The sequence below is a fragment of the Macrosteles quadrilineatus genome, unplaced genomic scaffold, assembly GCF_028750875.1.
Source record: "Macrosteles quadrilineatus isolate MER2022 unplaced genomic scaffold, UCM_ALF_1.0 Scaffold_7__1_contigs__length_78375512, whole genome shotgun sequence".
NCBI lineage: Eukaryota > Metazoa > Arthropoda > Insecta > Hemiptera > Cicadellidae > Macrosteles > Macrosteles quadrilineatus.
Genome location: NW_026542600.1, coordinates 53,280,085 through 53,306,470, shown reverse-complemented (window position 1 = coordinate 53,306,470; position 26,386 = coordinate 53,280,085). Strand labels below are relative to the sequence as shown.

The following is a 26,386-nucleotide window of genomic DNA, read 5'->3' as shown; positions in this document are numbered from 1 at the left end:
GAAGAAAAATTGGTGAATTCTATGTTTTAAGGGTCAAAATAGAGAAACCCCTATTTTACCAAATAAAACCCCTCCGTAAAACCCCGTTCCCACGGACCAATCATGGTGATTCGTAAACTCGTTAAATAAATGTACGTTTACATGTTTGTACAAAATTTCATCAAAATCTGATTATTTTTGCTCGAGTTATCGTGAGGATATACAGAGCGACAAAAAAGTCTGGAAACGGATTAATATCTTTTTAACTAAATCTGTTAGAAATTTCAAACCTTTCACATCATATGTATGAAAACTACTTTTTGCAAGCATTGACATTTTTTACCTCTACCCGGAGTAGGAGTGAAGGTGTAGGAGTAGGAGTGAGGAGTAGGTACATAATCTTATATGTAAGCATAGGTTGATGTGCACATCACTTTAAAGGGCTTGTCAAGTGGAGTTCATTGCCGCAAACCGCGCCTCAAAAGGTTCATTCGTTACAGAATGGCGGCTGTTCAAAGTTTTTGCGGAAAATACCTGCACAGGCCTTAGTATTGGTAAATACTCATAGTCAACATTAGCAAGATAGCTGAAACTGACTCCTAACGTTCCGTCCCCCATCGGAGATTGAAATTCAACTTGCTCATAGACTAATATTATTCATTATTCAAAACAAATTAACCGGGTTTCAGCTCTCTAGCTAATGTTAAATGGTAATAAATGGTTAATACAAAATTGTGGTAATGGAAATTGTGTCATTTTTATGTTTTAAATGTAAAAGTGTAAACAGTTCTAAATTTGCAAATTTTAAACCCCCATAACTCCACGTTATCATGACCCGATCTTGCTAGTTCGCTAACACATTCAAGTTAAGGCCAACCCAAACGTTCATGCCAAATTTTATCAAAATATGACTAAAATTACTTGAATTATCGTGTTCATGGGCACAAAAGTATGTCAGTCCCGGGTCTAGGCCTTACCATACGACCTACGGTAATAGCTACTCCCCTTTAGGAAAATTCGTAAAAAATGCACACTAGTTGTGTTATGTTACACGTTTTAAAAATTAAGATTTTTAGGAATCAACATAAGTTGTTTAATCAGTTACCTTAAACAAATTTCAAACCACAAAGGTCGTTCAAAGTTACTAAAAAGTGTACTCCGTCCAAGAAGAATAATGAATGAATGAATAATATCTCAAATTATTAACAAACATTTTACACACATAATGGTGAAAAAACATAAATGTAAAATCAAAAGAATAACTTAAATTGACATTTGCATAACATCTATGTTTAACAAAACGTACATATTTTTAGAGAATAAGCCGACATGGGCAGCGAGCCTGTGCGTCGACTGTAGTTGCGTCCAAACATAATCATTATTTGATAAAAAAAAAATAAATAAATAAAAGAAGATAGGTGAAAGTATGAGCTAAATGGAATTACAAGAACAGATGGTGGAACAAATAACTATGCATAACTATGGTGAAGCAACATAAATTAGATAATCTCACACTTCAAAGTATCATTATCGGTCATAAAATTCACAACAGTTGCAAAACCAAAATCGTAAATATTTTTTTACCATTGTTTTCACCTTTGGGAATATTTTTAGGTAGGTTTTTTGTTTGCAAATTCCAATTGGGCCGACAGCGGAAGGTCATTGTTTTTCATTAACAGTTCAGTGGTAGCGGTGGACTGGCGGGTGCAGGGTTGGGCATTAGCGAGCATTACTCTCCTGCGAACATATATCACTTTGTTCGCTTTTAAACACTGAGTTACCGGGTTTCCTGATTTTGTTAGCTGTTAGGGTTTTCCTATTGTTTATTTTCATAAGTTTAACTTGTGGGTAGACCTAGTGAGTTAAAATAAATTTTTATCGGTATGACTTATTGACAAAACATTTCTCGTTTTGAAATAATGAGTTTATTCCTCCAATACAAAATATTTCAGAATATTAAACTGTGTTAGGTAATGAGAGCACTTCAATTTCCTTTGCTGTCTCCCTCAACTAAACCACACCATTTTAGGAAAAAAATGTGCTATGGAGTCATAAACTCCGTGCTTTTGCTGTTGAAACTTATTTTGAGATTAGTGATTCAGAGGTTGTTTATAACAAATCTCAACGTCAGTGCTTCTGTTCCAGATCGGAAAATGATAAGGAACGGCTTAGCTTATTTAGCTATCTTAAATACACCTTTAGCTAATAAAGAATAGGTGTAAGCCAACAAACTGTAGCAGAATTGAAGCAGATCGATTGATAAGACACTTGTTGAAGGTAGTGTGATCTCTAAATTTCCCCTGACCAGCTCAATGAGCATATTTTATCTGTCTGTGATGTCGTCATATGGGACTGTTAAGGGGAGATATGGGATGTTAGGGGGAGACTGTTATGGGGAGGATGTCATTATGGGAGAGTTCAAGGTTTTACAAGTCGCCCCACGGGTTTGCTCGAAAAAAGCAAACCTAAAAAAATACTGGAACGAGTATTCGGTGGATTTTTCAAGTAACTTGAAAAATGTCAAGTATTTTTTAGACGTCACTTGAAGGACGTTATTTTCAATAAATGAAAAAAAAACCCTATCAAGTCCAAATGGCAGATAAAAAAGGTAAACTTTGTTTCGATGTGCTCTTTATATGTATAGGGCTAATAGTATTCAATGTGAACTGTTTGCGGATTGGGGCGTTCTCATTGCCTCGCCTTGTATATTCTTGCCAAATAAAAAAAAATCCTTAAGTAATACGGTAATAGCGTGTTCCCTATATGGGAAATTCGCTAAAAAAAGTCTGATTAATTTGTAATACTGGTACTAAAACCACTATTTTCAACAATAAATAATGGTTGATAAATCTTTCAATCACAAATAAAGGCTTATGGTCAAAGTTATATGAGATCAATGTTGCAGACGAATTGAGAAAATCTATAAAGCCTTCGATTAATCTGATTAAATCATATGCATATTACCCTGTATTACGGTAAGCATGCCTTTGATGCTCAATAATCCGTAGTGTAGAAACCACATTGGAACTTTAAAACATAAATATATTAATTTTCAGAATTTTAAATTGGCGACATTCGATTCCAAATGTAGTGATCATTTACTGGAAATATAATTTAAATCCTTCCTGAAAATATTTAATAAAAGGCTTTTTCACAACTGTAGCTAGCTACCCATTTATATTTATTTGGTATTCTAATAAGATTATATTATTTTAAACGCCAAACGTATTTTCTGTAAACAATTTTAAGGCTGTACACCTTATTTTACACCTCTTTATCACATAGTGAGAGCTTTTTTAAACAAATGTTGTATTAATTCTTGGAGAGGATTGAATGAAAATATGATTTCCAATGACATATATGTAATAATATCAGCAGATAGGACAGATATATCTTCATGCAAAGACTGGTTGGTGCTTCAGTAATCTTGTGAAACCTGCCAGTTCTAACTCGGCAATCCAATTTTGCTGAGATTATATTTTTCTCTTTGCAAACTAGTCTGTGTCTACTGTGTTAACCCCCTTAGTAAAAGGTGATTTGATATAGATCAAGTCCAAATTAGATTTTAAGCCTGAAATTTATGCAAGCTTTTTTTATTGTGTCTATTTGTTCTGAACCATTATTTCAGTATAAATATTTTAAAATTTGCCCCCCTAAACAGGTAAACGTTCTGGAAAAAATATGTTGTTGAGTACCCAGAAACTGAAAGAAAACATTTTATTTCCAAGATTGTTGCATATGATTTCATATGCAACAATATATTATATTCAAAATTTGTCTTTACATTTAAACATATATTATATGGGTAAATATTAGGCTAGTTTAGATTTAGTTTTTGACTTGAGTAAGTTTAAAAAATGATTTAATATGAAACTCGCTTGTCAATAAAGGTCTTTTTATTTATTTATTTAATGGTTCACAATAATACATGCATATGCTTAAAAAAGCTGTTTATCTTAGTGGTTATGGTGCTCGCTTAGTAATCATAAGGCTGCTGTTTGTTCCTGTGAAAAGACCTAGGCTTTTTGAGGGTTTCACATATTTTTTTCTGGGTATTATCACTTAGATAACATCCATAATTTATTGGTGGTATTTGAACCCGAGACCTCGGGGACTGAAGTCCCGCGCTCTACCACTAGTCCTGCTCGCCCTCCAACAGGAGATATGCCTGAGGGTAATGAATTTGCAGACAGTTATGATGTTTAGTAACTAAACCCAGTTGTTTCTGGTCGTTGGACTTTTAATAAATGATCCTGTCACAAAAACAGCTGATGTTGACAGTAAAGATACACAGGTCATCTTACTCTATTCTGATCTCACCCTGCACCTATATTCAGCTTTACCCACATGTTCGGTGTCTTAAATGATTGATAAATTAAATTGATCAATCTAAGATGTATTGGTGATTGACAGAATTCGAATTCAGGCCTCTATGGCAGAAATGTGCACTCATACCACTTGACTCTATTAGTACTAGATCTTCATTAAACTGGCCAAACCCTACTTTGACTTGTTGATCCTACTTATAGTTAAAGATCCTACTAAAAAAGTCCTTAAAAGTTCTAAATTCGACTTATAAAACCTTTCTTTGGTTTGTCTCCATAAGACCATACGAGTTGCAAATTCAACTGACCAGACCCTATGTTGACTACTAGATGGTAAATTGCCAACGCTTAAGCGCAATGATCCCTAGCAGCTAATCATAGTGCTGATCAAACCGTGCTCACATTAGGTTGTAGTAATAACAGTATCACTCAGCAAATAGAATGGGACGATTGGGTTATTGTACCAATACTGATAGTAACCATTAGGTCTTCCCTTCCCTTTTGTATTGGTAAATTCTAAGATCCATTCTGGAGCTAATGGAGCTTGTGGATATCGCGGAGTAGTTTTACATCGAAAATGTATTTGCAAGTAATTGTTCATTTCAATTTGAATCATCTGAATGGTAGATTTTCATGAACAGAACATTTTCTAGTATAGTATTATTCGCGTACGTTTGAATTGTAAGATAGTATAGCATTGGACGAATTGTTTTGCTGCGTTTTAGCACATTACGGGTTTAAAATTGCGCAAAATATGTCTAGACATTCTAGATGATATGATGAAAAAAACTAAACACATTCCACCAGAGAAATAATGTAAAAGATATGAAGAAGAATACAGAAACGAACTGTACAAATTACAAAATGTTAAACGAAATGAAGTTAGTGATTAATTAGTTTATCTAAAAAATCTATAATCATGAAATCATTTACGTTATGAAGTAGATTTTTAATTATAAGCTTGGTCTAAAACTATTTTAATACTACCGAGGTATGTTAATGTGTATTTGTGTGTATTTTTACGCCGTGATGAAAAGTATCGTTCATTAGGGTCGTTTCACACATATCAGTCCAGTCACAGTTGCATCCACAATTTCTCAGTCAAACCGCCAGTCATTTAGTTTCAGTCACTTTTCCGTTACTTTATTTACAGTGTTGTTACAGTCAAAAATGTTGAATTAAAAACAACATTCTATCAAATTTTCACTGTCCGCCTTGTTGATTGTTACAAACATTACTTAAACTAAAACTTGATCATTTAAATTAAAAAGTGCTATTTTCTAACCTAAAACACGTCCGCCAGGCGTCCGAACAATCCAAAAATATCGTTGTAAAGAATTCTGAAATTGACTGACGGACGTCAACAGAGCGACTGACGTAACTGCAACGGATGAGTGTAGATAGCGCAACAGAAAATCCATTAAAGAATATTTTTGTTAACTGTGACGTGTCTGAAGTGACTGGACTGTGACGTGACGTGTCGTAACTGATAAGTGTGAATCGATCTTAACTCGTATTACATTTTTTCTAAGATTTTATATTTTGTAAAAAAAGTGTATTATAATCAAATTTTGGCTAATACATTTCATATAGTTTTTCATACAAATCACTCTTTCCTTTCCTGTTGCAGCAAACCCAAGTACTAGTAAAACCTACTGTTATTGCAATAGAGAACAAATCTAACAAGGCTAAGGAAATATTTTAGTCAAAATCCATTCAGGAAAATGGAAATTTGCCTACGCTACAGGTTTGCTGCGACGGGGGCACTAGCGAATTTCCCATATAGGGAATAAGCGATTACCGTCTCATGGTAAGACCTATGTGTCCGTTAGCGCGATAACTTGAGCAAAAATGATCCGATTTTGATGAAAATTGGTACAAACGTGTAAACATACGTCTATTCGAACGAGTTGGTGAGCCAGCATAATCGTATGGCAACAGGGGTTTATGGGGTGTTTTATGGGTAAAAATTCGGTTTTCCCATTTTTACTCTAAAAACACAAAATTTCACAATTTCTTTTCCAAACCATTTTGTACAGCTTAAAAAAAGAAATAATGTTGTATATTGGATTGTTGTTGTATGCCTAACGGTAACGGAGATAATAATAATAAAAAAAATCCCATGTCTTTCTTATGGAGAATAAATAAACTGTTCTAGGTGGCTCGTTGGATATATTTTAATCAAATTTGGCTATTTTATTTATTTCATACTAGCTATCAACATTTCAATAAAAAAACACACCTCATAATACCTTCCCTGTAGCAGAAACCCTACTAAGTACTCATTAAAATTCATCTATACTATAATATGAGTAACGTTTGCGCACAATGATTTAAAAAACGGCTCCTATGGTTTCCTCCAAATTGTTAGAAGTATCTTAGTTTTAGGCTAAAACAATATCCATGCTAGGATCTGTTCTGGGAAAATTCGTTTTTCGTTCAAAACTTAAAATACAATTTTTCTATTTTAACATTAGTCTTATGAACTGTGAAGTAGCTATGGCAGTTTTACGAAAATGTAAACAAATGAATTGTAACATATGCTTGTAACAAATAATATACAGTACAGTAGCAAATTACAAAATACAGTACAAAGGAAAAGGACATTCCTATATATGCTATTGAACATTGATTATATAATACATTTGGGGTGTTTGATGCATTACTAACCAAAGGGATAATAATTATGACTGTTCAAAAACGCAAAAGTCTCTTCACGCAAAACATTATACACTAATATTTAACTAAAAGTCTAGTGGAAAGGACAAGGACGCTTTGTAGATTTTCGACGATGCTCCGACGAAATTGAAGCGTTGTTCCACGATCCCGAAATTAGTTGCGACGTTCCGCGAACCCAGTGACGCAATAACGGTCAACAGATGTTACGTATCATGAGTTGTTACATTGAAGTTCATCATAGAAATGTTCAGTATAGATTGCTCGTCCATATGAAATAGTGTATTAGGTAAATTAAGAATGAATGAATGTCTACCGAAAACGAATTGACTTTACAACTTAATTAATCGCAGCAAAACTGAAATTATGTATATGTAGGCTTATAGGTTTTATTTTTTATCCTCTTCAAAAAATCAAACACCTCGAGCAATGCTCGGTCCCCTGGTACTGCTATTTAAATAGGAACTAAATCTGACAATTTTAAGAGAATATTTTAGTAGAAATCCAGCCAGAAATGGAAATTTGCTTAGCCTGCAGGTTTGCTGTGGCGGGGGTATTTTTAAATTCCTCATACTTTAAAGGCGTTAGATATGGAAACACATTGTTTTTTCTATTTGTTATACTTGACCACATTTAGTATACTGTTCATTATTTGATCAGGAACCAGAAATCAATCACAGAAAGACTTTTTTTATTTCAGACCACTTGGAGTAAAGTTTTAAGAAGAAATCAAATCTTGAGGACGGATTCAAATGTAAGTACCTGCACACTAATTATACTGATTAAGCTTAATGTGTAAATTTGCTTTAAACCTAATTAAAAATAAATCCGAATTTTAGTTCAAGAGTGGGTTGAGCATACCGAATCCATATCTTATGTATTACAAAATTTAGTTTTTCTTTTCCGAGTTCGCTTGGCTCTTCTACCAAACCAATTTTCATGATTGATGTCTCAAATTAAAGGTATGCACGTCCAGATTTCACATCATGCATCGGCATATATTTACCCACAGTCCCACTCGGCTTGAGGTCGATTCACACACATCAGTTACGGAACGTCACAGTCCAGTCACTTCAGTCACGTCACAGTTAACAAAAATATCCTTTAATGGATTTTCTATTGCGCTATCTACACATCCGTTGCAGTCCCGTCAGTGGCTCTACCGGCATCCGTCAGTTAATTTCAGATTTCTTTCCACCGATACTTTTGGTTTGTTCGGAAGACTGACGGACCGGTTTAAGGTTAGAAAATAGTGTTATTCTTGTTTAAATGGTTGTGTATATATTTTGAGTACTGTTTGTAACAATCAACAAGATGGACCATGAAAACTTGATAGAATATAGGTTTATAATTTAAAACTTTTGACTGTAAATTACTGTGAATTTTAGAGACGGAAGACTGACTGAAACCAACTGACGGACTATTGACTGAGAAATTGCGGATGCAACTGAGACTGAACTGTTACTGAACTGTTACTGGACTGTAACGGAACTGTGACTGAACTGATATGTGTGAATCGACCTTTATACGTAAACGAAATTTGCTTCCCATGTATTTCTAAAGGAAGTTAAATTTGGCTTTTCTTTTCTGAGTTCGTTTGGCTCTTCTACCCGACCGATGATTTTCATGATTGAGGTCTCAAATTGAAGGTATGCACCCACTTATTTTACATCAAGCATATAATTATTTACTATTTGATTTTTTTTCGAATTGTTACTTCAATTTAAGATGTATTTTACCGGCTTTCATTTAAGCTATTAGTTATTCAAATCGGACGAGTTTCAAGCAATAGCAAGGTGAACAACCAACATAAAAATTATTTTTTATAATGTTTTTCTATGATTAAAAATCAATAGCTCCAGTATTGTCTATGTTTTTTTATATTTGTTAGACTTAAAATAATCAGTAAATTTCCTGGCTTTAATTTGAGCTATTGATCGTTTGAATCAGTTAGTACGTTTTCTGTGGTTATGTTGAAATACTGTAGGGTTATTACTCAATCAAAAATCATAAATTTGATTATTTCTTGGATATGATATTTATTTCAACGCTGCTGAGCAGCATGGGTACTCTAGTACCGAATTAAAGGAATAAAAATGTATATATATATATATATATATATATATATATATATAATCAAAAAGACATAAACCAAGTACAAAACAACATATGTCGATTTCTTAAATTCTATTTTACTTTACAAACTCAAAAGTTTTTCTGTTGTTGGTCAGAAGTACAATGTATGCTATAGGTAAAATCTTTAATTGTTCAGTAATTGCGTTCGGCTAAAACATGGAAATACAAAATAGGATTTTACTATTCATTCAAGATCCAGGCTATCGAACACGGAATAGTCTTTTGCTACCATATAATAGTCTATTTATAAAAAATCGTTGTTCAAACTTGAACTTTTTTGAATTTCGTATTAAATGTATAAATATGTATAAGTCAAAAAGTTGTTTTTACGTTTTAAACATTGTTTTTCCTCCCTAAAAGTATGACTTATTGGGAACCAAATAAAATATGAATATCATATTCTAGAAGGAAACATCATAGAAGGAAATTTAGCATGTGTTTGATCTATTTCAATGTATAAATAAGATTATAAAGGTTTATTTTTAGGAAACATTTTTATCTACTAAGACCTTTCCTATCGAATTGAAAAATATATACAACCTATTCTAAAAGAAAACATTTACCTACCTCTTGTTTTAAACTTTTGAAAAATAATCCTACAAGAGCTGGATTATGAGTCTGGATTTTGATGGGATTCCCAACGTAACCTACTCTTTGATTAGTTAAGGAGATTTATTTAATAAAATCGTGTACAGGACAGGACCAGGTTATTTCTCTCTTGTCTTTTGTTTTACATTATTGGTTATATTACATTCTAGATGACACTGCGGTATCAATCTTTTCATTGTAGTACTAAAATGCAGTATTCACACTAATATGTATGTAAAGGTATTTCTTTATTAAGATTAATGAAATTGTTTATTCATTATTGTTAGTAGTAGTTAATTCACAATAGCAGTTTTATTTTTTGTTATAGATGATTCTAAAAGAAATTCCCTTGTAAAATTGAAATTCAGGTTGAAATACCCTAACATTATTCCTTCAAAGTAAACCATGTACGATTTACCAAATATAGATCGAAATTTAATATCACTGGTTTAAAATTACTGTTAGAAAACTTGTATTTAAACATGTTCGTAACGTAATATTAATTGTTAAGTAACAGATAAGTTTGTTATACCGTATTTGGAACATGTATAAAGTTTGTAGATTATTAAATTATTTTTCATCCTATTTAGTAAACCAGATTATTAGTAAAAAAGTAACATTTTATTCTCATTATATAACAATAAATATAAGTAAGTTATGTGTTATTATATTTTATACAAAATTAGTTACAATCTACTTTCCCCCTAAAGGAAGGTAAACCTAGTAAACTTCTTAAAAATAAACATTGAAAATATGCTATCACAAACTGTCCTTAAAGTAAATTTAAAAAATATTATCTTTAATAATCTACGTAGAAATTGACCAACATTTTTTTAATGCAGTATAAAATATATTTTGAGGGGTATAAAACAGCAAATGGCACAGTTTGTAGGGGTTGGTGGCAGAAGGGAGTGTACTACAGCATAATGACCCTACAAGAGGCAGCCTAGGAAGTGTGATGGGGCTTTTGTCTTGGGCTCAGACTGATCCTAACCCTTATGGAGCTTCCCTCTCCCCTTCCCACCAAAAAAATCACCTCTAAAGCTCAAGTCATAACGAACGCATGAAGAAACTTAAATAAAAACAGGCGAATATTTTTGATTGGCGTTGATATGCTCGTAGCAGTTTTTATTGGGTATACTGTAGTTTACAATTAAAATAATCGCATCAATAGTGTGTTTTATTAGTGTATTCATTAAGTAAATTTTTACTTCAAGAGTTCAAATTTAATAAAAAAAGTAAATCAATGGAACGCACATTTTAATCCATGTAACAAAAAATATAATTCGCCATACAACTGCACCATTCTTTTAGCAAAATAATTCACAAAACGTAAATTTCTTATATTGTTTATACTCGTAAATTATTTCGCTTGATGGTTTCCTTTTTGTTTTGTGTGATGCGCGAACAGCTGTTAACTGCAGGATTTCCCCTCCGCAAACAAAATAAGAGTTCACATTTACTGAAATTCTTTTACATTTACGATTTGTCTAAATGTTGATAATAGTTGTAAATTGTAGTGGAATATACAATGTGATACGATATAAATACAAACAGTCATAATGGCGATTCGATTTTTCGTTACTCTGTACAAGCCATGACAACTGGTATTAAAGGAAATAATTGTTTCTAAAACTCTATTTTAGAGCAAGGGAAAACGATCAGCTGATTTCCCCTTGCTCTCTACGCGTGCTAGTGTTTCTTTAACATTTAGATTCATGATTTTAATCATATGTTTTTTTATTAAGCCATCTAAGCTAGATGTAAAAAGACATAGGCATAAACTAGTTTTGCTGTGTATTTAGATCAGTGCGTGTTTTTATAGTTTTTAAGGTTGGTTATTCTTTGTGTATATATTTTTTGCGTTGTAACGAAAATTATCGTTCATAGTTTGTGCCGAAAGTTATTTTCCGGCATTTACTCCAAATATTCCCGTCCTCGGATTAACCCCGTAATTGAAGTATACTCTCACATGTTCAACGTTGCGTAGCACGTAAAATTTAGTTTTACTGAGTTTAGCTTTGCATCACACATGAAATCTGAGCGCGCACTGGAAAATGCCACTTTCGGTACTAGTAATGAAATATCCTATTGTTAATCGACATAACTTACTTCTGCGAAATAAGCGAAAGATTTAGACTCTGTCTGATTTATTTTCCTCGGAGAGGTTTAATAGCTACTTTTGCCTGAAACGCATCCAAATGAAAATCCGGTTTCACTGTGTTTTCGTCATACTGTATAAAAAACGGCTATTTTGATACGACTATTGCCTACGTTTTGATTTTGATATGACTGTCAAGTACGTCCCCGAGATTACCAAAGGGAAAATTCCTAATTAACAAGCATACTATTGTATTGTCAATAAACTTATTTCTGTTTGTCCTTGGAATACATTGTATAGTTCATTGCATTAAGTACCCTTTTAATGTCATTTAGTAATACTAAATTCATATAAATAGGTAACGGCATAACATTTTTCAATTAAATAGCAAAACTATAAGGAAACAATTTTGAGAGATAATTTTTTAAAGTAATGTAAAAAAGTACGATATTTTGGTTTTGCGAGTTAGTTAAAATGGCTCAGTCTGGCGAAAAACCTGAAACAGACCAAATAAAATGGTCTTTTCGACCTTCTCTTATTTTTAAATTTTGTTTAGGTGATTACTTTAGGAGTTAATTTTAAGTCATGTAATGAAATAAAGTGAAAATATTTTAAAGAAATTAATAAAACTCAAACACATTTACAAAATATAAAAACTCTTATTGTATAACTACTGTAAATAAATATGGATATCAGACAGAAACTAAACAAGAAATTTAAAGTTGTCTTTCTCAATATTGTGTGGGTTCACCTGGTTCAATAACTTGTTTGGAAACCCAATACCCGTAACTTTGAAAACTAAGTTAGGCTAGTGCACCGAAACATCCTCAAATAGCCACTGATGTAATTTCAAACAGTACAAACCCAGTAAATGCAGTTTCAGTTTTTCTAACTGCGCAAATTTGAGATACTCGCAATGAAATTGAGTTTTAAGTTTTAAATCTAATTAGTTTCCGATATTTCAGAATGATTTATTGTTGTTCTCTATACAATACATAATGCTAAACAAATATTTAAACATACTCAGTACATATTTTATAATGTGGTCTATTTTGTTTTTGAGGTAAAAATTAACATTGGTACTATTCTGTCGCATGTGTTGTTATTCTATGTATCCTTTAAACATTTGATTACATTTTGAATTATGTTTCGGGATGGATTTTAAAGCCATAATATTTATTTTAAACCAAAATAACTTTTCTGAAAAAATAGGTCATGTGTTAATGTTTATTGATCTTATTACATATAATAAAAATTTAGCCAGAAGAAACATACATGCATCGGCTGTGCCAGGACATAAAGATATTATAATGAATGATATATTCATGAGTAAAACTAAGCATTATGTTAGTTAAATTAATTGCATTAATATTTTTTCAAATACTGTAAGTGAAATGCTATACTGAAGTTTGTTTGCATTGCCTGTATATTTAACGATCGACCTATACGTCATATAGGCCTACACCTATAGGTCCTATACGACCTATCCATGATTATATTTATTTATTTAAATACAATAATTTGTTATATTTTGTTTTACAGCAACACCAAGGGTACCAATACTAGATTGAGAAACATGACTCACTCAACAATCCAGTAGCGTATTTTACAGACTTATTAATTAACAGATTTGTTTAAAATTGCAATATTTCCATCCTGGTGGTTTAGACTATTTATAGAGTTTAGCAAATTGAAAATGGTTTTTAAATGCAGAGTTGTTCTTCTACCAAGATTTGACAACATGAGGAGACATTTTTGGCATCGGGAGGGGAGAATTGATGTTTGTACCATAACACAATACGTCTTCTGTTCTTTGAAATCCCTCAAGCATAAAGTGACTCGCTTTCAGTATTGCCCCTCAGTAAATCTTTGAGCAGATTTTCATCCCAGAGTTGTTTGTTTATGAATGTTTTTAAAAAAATCGTGTAAATACAGTCTCCAACTTCGACTTATTATTGAACAGCTTATTGCACTTTTTGGACACAGTTTTTAATCTTCACAATAATTTAATTTTGTTTATTGATTCATATAGTTCATTCTCTCAAAATTAAGTGTTGAATGAACAAAAAGATTATCACAAAGCTTAAGACGTTAACCTATTGTCTTGATTCTTTCATACCACAAAGCCTAGGCAATCCACCTGGTGGAGCTGTCAAATAGAAATGATTGACAATTTGATACGCATTTTGATACTATAAAAGATCGTCTGCCATTGCTCATTTTATCATCCAATAGTTAAATCTACCTACCTCAGTATGAAAACAATTGATGTACCTAGAATTTAATGTTCTAAATTTATCAGAAACTCAGCTTTACACCATGAATTTCCCCTAGGATTAGGCTCTAGCCAGGGATCGTTTTTCGCTATGCCTAGAGTCTGCGGCATTATCATTTAGATAAAAATACATTGGTGTTTTGGCAGGATTTGAACCCGGGACCTCAAGGACTGAAGTCCCGTGCTCTACCACTAGACTATCTCTAACCCCCACACTATGCTGTTGAAGAATAGTTTTTTCATATTACAAAAGTAAAAGATTCATTACTGATTTGTTAAGAGTGTTAAAATTAAATATCTCACTCTTTTGCATTTTGGTGTACGGTATACAATTCTGTATTTTATTGGTATTGTTGGATGGGTATTGTTTTATTAATGTTAATTCGTGGTTGTAGAATTCTGAATAATACGTACATATACATATCTGAGATCAGTCTAAGCGTTTGGTTTACCCCTGGCATAAGTGTATATGAGTTACTCTAATACCATTTGATTGGCAGTTGTTAAGCTATCTTACTTTTGTCCTTTTGGAGTGTCAGATTTAGATGTTTTCCAGTAATTCTGTTAGATGTTATAAAACCTTACATACAGGGTGATTGATATAAGTGAGCCAGCCGTTTTATTCGAAAACTATAAGAGATATCACAAGAAATTAAATGGTAAGTGCCTTGGATTTTTTATTTTAAAAAATTGTAGTCAAGTCGAAAAAATTATTTTAGCCGCCATTTTTCAAATTTGGCCGCCAATTTTGACTTTTCTTATGGAACACCCTGCATTTTATGATGTATTCCGGTAGACAATGTAATTTTAAGACGATTTTATTCTTGTATTTTTTTTATAAACCTAACCGTTTCAATGATAATCATGGTGTAAGTTGAGAAATTTTGAATAGTTTTTTTAATAAACAGCTGGCATGCTTGCTTGGGCCTTAATCGAAACTCTTTCTCATGCCGAAATTTCTAAACTTTAACCATTATTATCTTTGAAACGGTTAGGTTTATTTAAAAAAATCTCAAGAATAAAATCGTCTTAAAATTACGTTTTGTATCGGAATACATCATAAAATACAGGGTGTTCCATAAGAAAAATCAATGTTGGTGGTCATATTTAAAAAATGGCGGGTAAAATAATTTTTTGGACTTGACTAAATTTTTTTTAAATGAAAAATCCGAGGCACTTACCAATGAACTTTTTTTATATCTCTTATGGTTTTCGAATAAAACGGCTGGCACACTTATATCAATCACCCTGTATGTTCCCATGAACGTTAGGTTCTTTGCTCCTATACAAGTCACTCAACGTTAAAATTTAGAATGACCGTTGATGCGAAAATCCTTTACTTGTTGCATTTTTCAGTGTCGAATTTAAATAGACGTTTCCCATTCATGATGTTAGGATGTTATAAAATCCTAGGTTTGTTTCCATGAATGTTTAGTTCCTCGCTCCTATACAAGTTACTCAATGTTGACAATTTGATTGGCGATCGCTGAGAGGCGCTTTTACCCCAAACCTAGTTACAAGTGTAACATCGGTGAACAGATTGTGTTAGGGACTCGCCACTTAGATTGTTATTGACGTATCTTCTGTGACAGACCCCTCGCTGCTATCTCCTCTAATAACTTAACGTCAGTTATTTATTGGTTAGCAAAATTTAAAAGTCAATTCAAGCTAGTTTTTGGTTGACCGTTCCTGAAAGAATTTTATAGTTCTGTAAAAAACTAAGCGAGGTAGCTAACTACTTTCACTTTAGTGGATGTTAGTTAACCCATTCAGCATTCCTGTAAGTAGTCGAAGTGGGCGAGGCACAAATACGCACACTGAATTTACATATATGATGTTGACGAGAAGTTCAGGACCATCTGACCAGATTTTACTAGTGTATTGGGTTAAATATTAATTAAAACCAATGCAGTATCATAGCAAACAGCTGATTGATTTATAACTTAACACAGTATATTGTCATTAGTTGGTGACCACCGCAACAGATTGCACCACGCTTTTTTGGCTTCAAATTTTTACACTACATGGGAAGTATATTCTGTGTATAGTCAATGCAAAAACATATTAAAACTGTACTTACCTAGGGCAGGAAAAAGTCAGCTATAGTCGAGGTTAGCAATTTGCCAAATAAAATGCTTGATCAATTATAATACTGTCTCATCGTTCATGAAATTATTTTGTATTTACCACCGTACTGGACTGCATATTTTGCTACAGTAAATATCACTTCGCAAAAACATTTGAGAAATTCGCGTTTATGAAGTTATACCAGTAGAGCCTAACCTCCACCAAACGGTAACGGCTTTCCGTTTATAATTGCAAAATTTTTGGAGCTATGTCTTAAAGATTAAAAACATTATATAATTTTTTGTAAATTGGTTGTCATAAAATGGTGTAGCATGTCGAAAAGGTTCTCAACGCCTAAAGTTTATTTTCGACCCTCGCACATTTTCCGACCTCGGTTCTTGGGTTATTAATCGTCCGTGTCGAAAGGAGCCTATTTAGGCCCTAGAGATTAAGTTTAGGATTTTTACCTTACTAAAGTAATCACATGATTACAATTAGGTACTACCAGTGCACTAACCAGATAGCTGTAAATCAAAACTTACTAAGTAAAGGTAATCTAAACACTGAACAGATGACACCGTTTCATTTGTAATTAATCCAGAAGACAATTCCTCATACGTCTTGCTGCTATACCAGTATGAGGCGAAGTTTATAAACAAACGAGCATGGCCAGACTCAGCTAATTTACTGGGCTGGCGATTTGGCAAAGACACAACTTGAGGATTTACCGTTGTATTCGTCCATGTCGTTAGCTGATGCTCAACGTTCAACGAAGTTGGCTGCGAGAATCGTATTTACAGACTATACTACCAAATGTCAGACCTTTTGGCATTTTCCTCTTTTACTCATTGAAAGGTTCATCGTCTTATACATTAGATGTTCATTTTGTGATGTGTAAAGGAAATATTAGCGGTACCCCATCAGGCCTTATTGGGTACATTAGATTAGTGTCAGATTTTTGGCATCTCCCTTTTTCCTTAACTGAATTGTTCATAGCCTTGCTATTTTAGATAGTAAACTTTACCATTAACTTTGATGAGTGATTCTCGTCCAATTGTAAGATCTGTAGCCTGTGTTTCATGTTAGTGATCTGATATCCTATAGCTCCAATTATTTCAACTCCCTTGCACATTTAATTCTCATAGCTCCGATAGTCTAAACATCAATAGCTTCGAATACTTTTGGATTTATTGACCAATATAAACACGCTATACCATACTTCAGTTAAATGCTTTCATTATATTGTTTTGAAAACACAGGATGTCGCTTTATTTTGCCTTTTGTACATTGAGTATAAACCTAACCTTTTGTAGCTAAAAATCTTACAAGATGTTTTTACCTATGCTCATTTTGTCCCATGTTGTGGCGTCGTCAGGATTATTTATGTATTCTAAGTTATAGAATATCAAAGAGCAATTCAGGACGAAATATGTTCATTAAAATGAAGTACCGTACACATTAAAAATTTGTTTCCACTAAGCATCATCTAAGTAAAGGGTAAAATATTTTACCAATTATTTTTATTAGCAAAAAAACAAAGATTTTTCCATAGGACATACAATTAATCCAACAAAGGTGATCTGCTTGGGATATGTTGAGCAAGTTATTGGTGACAAGCTTTTAAGATGTCAACGATGTCAATCAATACTAGGAAAGTAAAGCTGTTGGAATACTTCTACTGTAGTGTGATCCAGGTATCACTATCAAAACTGAAATCACTAGTGATCTATGATAGGTCATAACTTACCCACTAACCCTTGGCAATAGATTACCTGCTGCTATATGTATACATCACGGCATGTATAATACATGGCTCCGTAAAAATTACTGTGTCCTCAACACCCTCATAAATTTACTCTTCCTACATTTTTCATGAAGGGTTACTCACGTAACGGTAATGCAGCAATTTTTACTTGTTTCTTCATGAAAAGTAAGAACTTTTTTTGTTACTGTATACATATTTTAAACAATTTTTTGTTTATTACCTACCACAAATGTTAGTTGTTTCTACATGACAACTGTAAATACTGTACCGACTTGTAAAGAAATATTTAAAAACGAATTTAACTTGATCATGAAAACGATGTAAAACTTATTTAAATTTGTTGACTTTTAAAAATATAAACGCACTTTCGGCTCATAAAAAAATTGTAAACCAATTTTTCCCCTTGATAACACATTAAGATATGTAAAAGCAGTTGTTACTTGTTCCTGCGTGAATCATTTAACACCTCAATTTTCGCTTCATAGCACACGAAATAATTTATGTTAAAGCTAAGTTAGTGCAATTAACTGTAGGCCAGGTTAGGTTAGGTTGGTTAGGTTAGGTTGGATAGGTTAGGTTACGTTGTTTAGGTTAGGTTGGTTAGGTTAGGTTGGATAGGTTAGGTTACGTTGTTTAGGTTAGGTTGGTTAGGTTAGGTTCGGTTAGGTAGTAATGTTACCGTAACATTCTGTTTCAGGATAAATTGTACACAGCACATGGGACAATATCGGTGCAAACATTTGTGTGAAGTTGGTTAGGTTAGGTTAGGTTAGGTAGTAATGATACTGTAACATTCTGTTTCAGGATAAATTGTACATAGCACATGGGGCAATCTCGGTGCAAACAGTTGTGTGAACTCATTGTTCTTGAATTATTGTGGACGGACTCATCAATTTTGATGTTTATTTGTTTTCACGTCCAGTGCCTTTGGATGACTGAAATCTGTCATCGCATGCTGATTGGTTCCTGGAATCTGGAACCCAATTTCAGCTGTCTCTAGTAGACATTTCTGAATTTCGATATGACTAATCAAAGTCATTTTAAACTTAATTGAGGTATAATTAATAAATATACATAGTCTCTGTGAAAATTTTGAAAAGTAGGGCACTCTTGACATTGTGGATTGCTAAATTCTTCCACTGTCACACAGAGTTTGTAAAAGCGAGTCGAACGCTCGTACTGCCCAGTGAATGCTGGAATCTCGTAATGAACACGTTCCACGCAAATCACATTTACTGTTGTCTCATGGTGGTCTTCGGACCTATCCATGACTGAAGAGACTAAAATAAAGTCGAAACAACAGAGCACACTTCTAATCCTGAAAGATGGATTAGTCGTATTGGACATAGCGCAGGCTCAATCAAATTTCGAATCTACAAACCACACACGAACATGGATCGTACACACCCGAGACGGTACGTGTGACAATCTCAATGCTCAGAGAGGTTGAGATTTTGGTTTTGTAATTTGAAAGAACATTCAAAAGAATGTAATTGAAAATTGGCAAGGGATTCGTCCCATTTACCTTCAAAAAGATTAACCTGTAATGAAGCGCTTGTCTTATCCCCTCACAATAACGCGTAACCGGGTTTTAGACGTAGGGCAGATGCTGATCTTAATTGCAGCTATCAACCACGAAAGCTATATGCTGTGGGAACCCTCACGATCGCCGGATAGGCAGATGCCGCCCACACGAATTGTGTAGAAGAGCCTAAACGTGCTACTGTTTGATGATATCAGTGATTCTAAATTGCAGTCTGATTGAGAAGACTGACCAGCTCCGCTGGATTTGCAACTACATCACCTGTCACAATCACTTTAACCAATTAATAATTTTGAGTGACTTGTAACATTAGTGCAAGTGTTTGGCTTCGCAACCATCTAAAATTCTAAATTAATTTTGCAGGTTAGATGTATTGGTCACGAAACTCGTTCTTGGGGTTATACGTGCGAAAAGACGCCCTAGTGGCGGAATCACTCTTGCAACGTAAAAGGTGCGATTATACGCATAACGATATCATCTGTTTCGGTCTCAGGGCTAGATAGCCCATACCTCATCAGGTGCACACTTTAGTGCACGACAGATTGAATTATAATGTGTTGAGGACGGATTAAATTTTTTATCGTCCAACTGAAATTTTGAATTTTGATGTTTCTAAATTTTGAAAAGATGAAATTGTCAACTTAGAGTTGACCAGGCACACCTGAGTGTTTACTCATTGTTCTTGAATTATTGTGGACGGACTCATCAATTTTGATGTTTATTTGTTTTCACGTCCAGTGCCTTTGGATGACTGAAATCTGTCATCGCATGCTGATTGGTTCCTGGAATCTGGAACCCAATTTCAGCTGTCTCTAGTAGACATTTCTGAATTTCGATATGACTAATCAAAGTCATTTTAAACTTAATTGAGGTATAATTAATAAATATACATAGTCTCTGTGAAAATTTTGAAAAGTAGGGCACTCTTGACATTGTGGATTGCTAAATTCTTCCACTGTCACACAGAGTTTGTAAAAGCGAGTCGAACGCTCGTACTGCCCAGTGAATGCTGGAATCTCCAATGGAATCTCCATCTGCTGGAATGTTACAAGTCACTCAAAATTATTAATTGGTTAAAGTGATTGTGACAGGTGATGTAGTTGCAAATCCAGCGGAGCTGGTCAGTCTTCTCAATCAGACTGCAATTTAGAATCACTGATATCATCAAACAGTAGCACGTTTAGGCTCTTCTACACAATTCGTGTGGGCGGCATCTGCCTATCCGGCGATCGTGAGGGTTCCCACAGCATATAGCTTTCGTGGTTGATAGCTGCAATTAAGATCAGCATCTGCCCTACGTCTAAAACCCGGTTACGCGTTATTGTGAGGGGATAAGACAAGCGCTTCATTACAGGTTAATCTTTTTGAAGGTAAATGGGACGAATCCCTTGCCAATTTTCAATTACATTCTTTTGAATGTTCTTTCAAATTACAAAACCAAAATCTCAACCTCTCTGAGCATTGAGATTGTCACACGTACCGTCTCGGGTGTGTACGATCCATGTTCGTGTGTGGTTTGTAGATTCGAAATTTGATTGAGCCTGCGCTATGTCCAATACGACTAATCCATCTTTCAGGATTAGAAGTGTGCTCTGTTGTTTCGACTTTATTTTAGTCTCTTCAGTCATGGATAGGTCCGAAGACCACCATGAGACAACAGTAAATGTGATTTGCGTGGAACGTGTTCATTACGAGATTCCAGCATTCACTGGGCAGTACGAGCGTTCGACTCGCTTTTACAAACTCTGTGTGACAGTGGAAGAATTTAGCAATCCACAATGTCAAGAGTGCCCTACTTTTCAAAATTTTCACAGAGACTATGTATATTTATTAATTATACCTCAATTAAGTTTAAAATGACTTTGATTAGTCATATCGAAATTCAGAAATGTCTACTAGAGACAGCTGAAATTGGGTTCCAGATTCCAGGAACCAATCAGCATGCGATGACAGATTTCAGTCATCCAAAGGCACTGGACGTGAAAACAAATAAACATCAAAGTTGTGTGAAGTTGGTTAGGTTACGTTGTTTAGGTTAGGTTAGGTAGTAATGCTACTGTAACATACTGTTTCAGGATAAATTGTACATAGCACATGGGACAATAATTTTGGTGAAAGCAGTTGTGTGAAGTTGGAAGAACACGATCTTTTTAGTCACGTTTAGCATTAGTCAATCAAACTCAGAAACCTCTTTTCAATAGACAATTAAGTTCTTCAATCAACACAATTTAGACATGTTTTTTACTGCAAAACCCCTTTAAATCGCATTATTTGGACTTAAAAATGGTTCATGCCGTAGCTTTATTGCGATATGATGAAAACTTTTTAGTATTTTGAACTACGGAAGTTATTCCGATTTAAATGCCATTGATTTAAAATTATACTAAAACCTATCAAAAGCCTTAGTTCAACTGATATTTGTTTAGTAAGTATTCATAGCACTTAAATTGTAATGATAATACTGCAAATGGATTCATCACACCGTGCCTTCTTTAATATAAGTAACAAAGACAAAATGAAACCTACATTTTACGTTCACATCGTAAACTACAAAATAAAAGTTGGACAAGGCAAACGGATGCATATTTTCCACGAATTCCATACATCATTGGAAACAATATTCCCCGGAGAAAAGATAAAAACATAACCAGTCTTTGGATGGACGTATCATGAAAGTTTAAGGGAAGTTTGACACTTGTCCGAAGCAAGATAACAAATGCTATACCGTAGAAAGGTCGCTGTCACATAGCGATGACAAATGTACCAGAGGATGTGTGATTTAACAAATGTCATCAGTCAGTAGCAGCATAGCAACGACATTGTTAATGTACCTGTCTGTTTGCATTAGCTACGCCAGCGTGTAAAATCTTATAGCTCTGGTTCAAATTGGAAAACTGTTTAACAAAACCTTTTTAACCTTTTTTAAAAACTGGTTTTAGCCTAAGGGACATCAAAATGAAAAAAGTATATCGGTCCCGGCTCCAGGTCTTACCGTGCCACCTACGGTAATAGCTACTTCGCTATATAGAAATTACCTAAAAAATGTAATAATGTAACGTAAGTATATTCACTCATAGCAAGTGAATCATAAAAACACTTTCACTTCATGGAAATGATCACATTTCCACACCTGTAAAGTAAGCAAAATTAATTTACGCTATTGGGCGGGAATGGCTCATTCTCGCTCGCTAAATCAACTGATTTCGCAGTTATTTGTCTACATTTCTTGAGCAGGAATAACGTACTTTGGGCACTTACACACGAATAGCTATTAATTACCTAATTTTATGTTATACCACAGGCCGTTGCCGCTACTAGTGGTAGTTTCAAACGTAATGTTAAACTATCATAATTTAAATACTTCGCCTCGTTCCTAAAACTTATAGTGAATGACAACCACTGATACGCCTCTATATAATTTTAATTTGAATTAATATTAATAGGTTTCTTTTATTTTTTTCAAGTGTATTCCATCTCAACGATTTCGTTCATAGCCTGATACACATGAGTGGTTGTTCGGTTAAAATGTGGGAATTGGGTGGCATTTTGCTGTTAATTGTTTTGGCAAATTGAAATGACGATGCAAGTGAGATGACAAGGGATAAATCCCAATTCTGTCCTATATTGGCCAAAACTGAATTGCTTATCATTTTATTGCACCCGGCTTCATTCGGTGATGGTTGACCGACGGCCACGAGCTATAGAACTTTCTAACCTATTTCAGTTAATGGAAATCGGCCTGACGATGGGTGACAATTGTTTAAGTGACAATTTGATTCTCAATTAAATTCTCAATAGTATGAATCTATAACTCAATCAACAGTACTGTTATTCATTAGCGTGAGTATACAACTCGATCAAAATTAGAATTGTTCAATGGTGTGAGTGTACAACTTAAAAAGTACATGTCATCAATAGTATAAATCTATAACCTAATCAACAGTACAAATTATTCTCAATAGTAAGTAAGAATCAATAACTCAATAAATCAATTCATTCTCAAGAATCAACTCAATATCAATGACATTGATTCTCACATATCTGGTGATATTTTCTTATATGCTGATGACACCAACGTTATAGTTCAAAATTCAAATATTCAACAATTGGAAATCTCCATTAAACAGACTATAGAAGAACTGCAAGATTGGTTCACAAAAAACTGTTTACTAATGAATAATTCAAAAACACGTATAATGCATTTTAAAGTAAAAAATTGTAAAAATTCTGACTTTTTATCTGATAATATATTAAACTTAGCGGATACTCATAAAGTTTTAGGCATTCATGTTGATTCAAAATTAAAATGGGACGACCATATACAATTCTTAACAAAAAAGCTCAACTCTTTTCGTTTTGCATTAAGTGTAGTTAATGATACAACATCTACTGATATTGGTAAACTAGTATATTACGCCTACATGGAATCTAGACTCAGATATGGTATTGTTCTTTGGGGATCCAATTCCAAAACGAAAAAACTTCTCAATGCACAGAAATCAGTGGTGAGGACAATGGCAAAAGTTTCCAAAAGAAAAAGCTGTAGATCATTATTTAAAGAATTTGGAATTTTAACAGTAACAGGTTTATATATATTAGAAATTGTCAAGTTACTCTACAATAATCAGGACAGCTTTGATAAGTATAAATTTAACCATAACTATTTCACACGTCACTCAAACTTATTTCAATATCCACACCATAGACTTTCTCTGTATGAAAATAGTCCAAATTACATGGCAATCAAAATTTTTAACAAACTATCAAAAATCATAAGCAAAAATTCATCAAAAAATGTCTTCAAAACCTTACATAAATTATTATTGGAAAAGTCTTACTATAGCATTGAAGAATTTTTTCTTGATAGTTTTGAAGGGTAGGTTGGCCACGGTTTATGAAAGATTGCTGTAGTAGAATTAAATACAGGACAAAAGCCTATATCCTGTTCTGATACAGACCAGACTGGTATTTAGTCTTGTAATTTGAGCTTAGTTTTAGGAATTTACAGATAAATTTTTTCTTTTTGTTCAGTATTACTATTATATTTTTAAAGTGTTAATAATTGTAATTAGTTTTATCAAAAATATAACAGTTTAGTATTAGTTTTATAAATATTGACAAAACTCCTATCTATGTACATTGTACTCCAAAAGATGTTATGAGTTAATAAAGAATTTGAATTTGAATTTGAATTTGAATAAATGGTTTTAATCCTTAATAGTGTGACACATAAATCCGAATAACTAAACCAATCCAAAGGTGTGACATTACAAGTGAACAAGCCATAATCATACTTTGTGGTATTATGTATATCCATCAAATTGACCAATACACAGTCGGTATAAAATCTATAAATCAATAAATTGCACCACTCCTAAACGGTGCGAAATTTACACCTCAATCGACAAATGTGGTTTAGCTAGTTTTAAATGCATACAAGAGGTTCTACCCGCGAATTCACGGGTGTACAGAAGCCACCATTAAATTAATTAAATCAACTTTGACTTTATATTTCATTTAAAGGGCCCAAGTTCGAGAAATTGTCATCTGAAAGGATGTTAAAAGCAGTGGAACCTTCATACCTTACGTCCTAAGGTAGCCGAGGTGGGTACGGTTGTACCTGAACACGCCGCTCTCTTTCAAGACGTCTTTAATACTTTTCAATGAAATGGCGACCTGTTAAAGATCGGTGACAACCTCTTAGAATGCACATGGTTTGTTAATCTCATATTCATCGTGTTTCAAACACCTTTAATTACTCACTTGTATCAAACAGCTAGAAATAGCTTCACTGTCCATTCACCGCACCTCTTTTAAGAACAAAACAGTAAATAATAAAATAATGTAAAAAAACAAACTATAATTTAGTCAATTGCATTGACCAGCGTGTTCACTAAATTACTCGAATAACGTTACCTTCCAAAACATGCCAGGCGTAGCCCTTTGGAAATCAGCCTGTGGGGCAGAGCACTTAGACAGTTCGTCCATATCAATACTTTTCGGCGAATCTACACACTCTAAGCTTCATTTTGATATGCCATATGCCTATATTTTTATTTGGTAAATGGCCTTAACCGTTTACATAAAATTTGATTGTATCACTTTAATAATATAATAGATTTTTTACGTATTACTACACTTAACGTAGTATCAAGTCCTTAAACACTTAAAAATACTACGACTACGATCAGCTGGTGCAGCGTTTCACAGCCTTTGAGTATTGATACTACGACTTAACCTCTTGTTTCGTGTTAACATTCTATTTTCGTTCAACGCTTGGATTTAACTTAGCCTAAAACGTGTTGTTTGTGTTTGAAAGACTTATTAGATATATGCTTTATTGTACCTGTAGGAAAAATATAATGTGTAACGCGAGTGCAAAGTGCTACTTCGCACACTAGTTACACAAATAACTAAAGTAAATAGTTTAAAACTGATCGGTTAGCTATGAAAAACGTATCTTATCTATTGATTTTAATTCAACTTATCCATCCAATGAGCAAACTATTATTTAATTCCAATGAACTCAGTCTTATATTTCGTTCAAATTTTCAATGAAATTATTCACTTAGGTTCGAATTGGGCCTTGTTGTAGATAGTACTAAATGTTAATGCAGTTGACAAACTGAGATTAATAGATTCAATTTAATTTTAAATGGAGGAAAAGCCAATATAAAACAGATTTAAAGGTATAAATTCAAAATAAAGGAATACAAAATTCATCATCAGAATTTAGTCTCCATAATAGTAGTAATTTATATACGAAAAACTAAGTTACAAGTGGGTTTTAATTATAATATATTATTTTTCTTTCACAAGGGCCTTTCAAGTTACTGTAATTAAGACATTAAACCTAGGGTGAAGTATACAATTATTTTCAGTGACAAACATTTTTTAATATTTTCTAATACAGTATTTTTCAAAGCCATCA

General features: G+C 33.4%; 2 protein-coding genes across 2 annotated transcripts in view; one reads left to right on the top strand and one right to left on the bottom strand.

The window, feature by feature from the left end:
* Positions 1–26,386, top strand: part of LOC128997807 (poly(rC)-binding protein 3-like) — a 165,158-nt gene that overhangs the window by 15,149 nt on the left and 123,623 nt on the right. The window contains exon 3 of the mRNA XM_054423529.1: positions 7,681–7,734. The gene's annotated coding sequence lies outside the window, so the exon portion shown is untranslated. The remainder of the gene's footprint in view (positions 1–7,680; positions 7,735–26,386) is intronic.
* Positions 1–26,386, bottom strand: part of LOC128998979 (uncharacterized) — a 72,414-nt gene that overhangs the window by 40,916 nt on the left and 5,112 nt on the right. The window lies entirely within an intron of this gene.